Raw genomic sequence first — 3,209 nt, 5'->3', positions numbered from 1 at the left:
ATAAAGTAAAAGTGAAAAGGGTACAGTAATAAAGACAGTCACAAAGTTAATGAATCAAATATCAGGTGGGTAATGGGAAAAAGTAAAAGTGAAAAGGGTACAGTAATAAAGACAGTCACAAAGTTAATGAATCAAATATCAGGTGGGTAATGGGATAAAGTAAAAGTGAAAAGGGTACAGTAATAAAGACAGTCACAAAGTTAATGAATCAAATATCAGGTGGGTAATGGGAAAAAGTAAAAGTGAAAAGGGTACAGTAATAAAGACAGTCACAAAGTTAATGAATCAAATATCAGGTGGGTAATGGGATAAAGTAAAAGTGAAAAGGGTACAGTAATAAAGACAGTCACAAAGTTAATGAATCAAATATCAGGTGGGTAATGGGAAAAAGTAAAAGTGAAAAGGGTACAGTAATAAAGACAGTCACAAAGTTAATGAATCAAATATCAGGTGGGTAATGGGAAAAAGTAAAAGTGAAAAGGGTACAGTAATAAAGACAGTCACAAAGTTAATGAATCAAATATCAGGTGGGTAATGGGAAAAAGTAAAAGTGAAAAGGGTACAGTAATAAAGAAAGTCACAAAGTTAATGAATCAAATATCAGGTGGGTAATGGGATAAAGTAAAAGTGAAAAAGGTACAGTAGTAAAGACAGTCACAAAGTTAATGAATCAAATATCAGGTGGGTAATGGGATAAAGTAAAAGTGAAAAGGGTACAGTAATAAAGACAGTCACAAAGTTAATGAATCAAATATCAGGTGGGTAATGGGATAAAGTAAAAGTGAAAAAGGTACAGTAGTAAAGACAGTCACAAAGTTAATGAATCAAATATCAGGTGGGTAATGGGATAAAGTAAAAGTGAAAAGGGTACAGTAATAAAGACAGTCACAAAGTTAATGAATCAAATATCAGGTGGGTAATGGGATAAAGTAAAAGTGAAAAAGGTACAGTAGTAAAGACAGTCACAAAGTTAATGAATCAAATATCAGGTGGGTAATGGGATAAAGTAAAAGTGAAAAGGGTACAGTAATAAAGAAAGTCTCAAAGTTAATGAATCAAATATCAGGTGGGTAATGGGAAAAAGTAAAAGTGAAAAGGGTACAGTAATAAAGAAAGTCACAAAGTTAATGAATCAAATATCAGGTGGGTAATGGGATAAAGTAAAAGTGAAAAGGGTACAGTAATAAAGACAGTCACAAAGTTAATGAATCAAATATCAGGTGGGTAATGGGATAAAGTAAAAGTGAAAAGGGTACAGTAATAAAGACAGTCACAAAGTTAATGAATCAAATATCAGGTGGGTAATGGGATAAAGTAAAAGTGAAAAGGGTACAGTAATAAAGACAGTCACAAAGTTAATGAATCAAATATCAGGTGGGTAATGGGATAAAGTAAAAGTGAAAAGGGTACAGTAATAAAGAAAGTCACAAAGTTAATGAATCAAATATCAGGTGGGTAATGGGATAAAGTAAAAGTGAAAAAGGTACAGTAGTAAAGACAGTCACAAAGTTAATGAATCAAATATCAGGTGGGTAATGGGATAAAGTAAAAGTGAAAAGGGTACAGTAATAAAGACAGTCACAAAGTTAATGAATCAAATATCAGGTGGGTAATGGGATAAAGTAAAAGTGAAAAAGGTACAGTAATAAAGACAGTCACAAAGTTAATGAATCAAATATCAGGTGGGTAATGGGATAAAGTAAAAGTGAAAAAGGTACAGTAGTAAAGACAGTCACAAAGTTAATGAATCAAATATCAGGTGGGTAATGGGATAAAGTAAAAGTGAAAAGGGTACAGTAATAAAGACAGTCACAAAGTTAATGAATCAAATATCAGGTGGGTAATGGGATAAAGTAAAAGTGAAAAAGGTACAGTAATAAAGACAGTCACAAAGTTAATGAATCAAATATCAGGTGGGTAATGGGATAAAGTAAAAGTGAAAAGGGTACAGTAATAAAGAAAGTCACAAAGTTAATGAATCAAATATCAGGTGGGTAATGGGATAAAGTAAAAGTGAAAAAGGTACAGTAGTAAAGACAGTCACAAAGTTAATGAATCAAATATCAGGTGGGTAATGGGATAAAGTAAAAGTGAAAAGGGTACAGTAATAAAGAAAGTCACAAAGTTAATGAATCAAATATCAGGTGGGTAATGGGATAAAGTAAAAGTGAAAAGGGTACAGTAATAAAGACAGTCACAAAGTTAATGAATCAAATATCAGGTGGGTAATGGGATAAAGTAAAAGTGAAAAAGGTACAGTAGTAAAGACAGTCACAAAGTTAATGAATCAAATATCAGGTGGGTAATGGGATAAAGTAAAAGTGAAAAGGGTACAGTAATAAAGAAAGTCACAAAGTTAATGAATCAAATATCAGGTGGGTAATGGGATAAAGTAAAAGTGAAAAGGGTACAGTAATAAAGACAGTCACAAAGTTAATGAATCAAATATCAGGTGGGTAATGGGATAAAGTAAAAGTGAAAAGGGTACAGTAATAAAGACAGTCACAAAGTTAATGAATCAAATATCAGGTGGGTAATGGGATAAAGTAAAAGTGAAAAGGGTACAGTAATAAAGACAGTCACAAAGTTAATGAATCAAATATCAGGTGGGTAATGGGATAAAGTAAAAGTGAAAAAGGTACAGTAGTAAAGACAGTCACAAAGTTAATGAATCAAATATCAGGTGGGTAATGGGATAAAGTAAAAGTGAAAAGGGTACAGTAATAAAGAAAGTCACAAAGTTAATGAATCAAATATCAGGTGGGTAATGGGATAAAGTAAAAGTGAAAAAGGTACAGTAGTAAAGACAGTCACAAAGTTAATGAATCAAATATCAGGTGGGTAATGGGATAAAGTAAAAGTGAAAAGGGTACAGTAATAAAGACAGTCACAAAGTTAATGAATCAAATATCAGGTGGGTAATGGGATAAAGTAAAAGTGAAAAGGGTACAGTAATAAAGACAGTCACAAAGTTAATGAATCAAATATCAGGTGGGTAATGGGATAAAGTAAAAGTGAAAAGGGTACAGTAATAAAGACAGTCACAAAGTTAATGAATCAAATATCAGGTGGGTAATGGGATAAAGTAAAAGTGAAAAGGGTACAGTAATAAAGACAGTCACAAAGTTAATGAATCAAATATCAGGTGGGTAATGGGATAAAGTAAAAGTGAAAAGGGTACAGTAATAAAGACAGTCACAAAGTTAATG

The sequence above is a fragment of the Palaemon carinicauda genome, chromosome 11, assembly GCF_036898095.1.
Source record: "Palaemon carinicauda isolate YSFRI2023 chromosome 11, ASM3689809v2, whole genome shotgun sequence".
NCBI classification, from domain to species: Eukaryota; Metazoa; Arthropoda; class Malacostraca; order Decapoda; family Palaemonidae; genus Palaemon; species Palaemon carinicauda.
The sequence above is the reverse complement of the archived record's forward strand: the minus strand, read 5'-3'. Positions refer to the sequence as shown.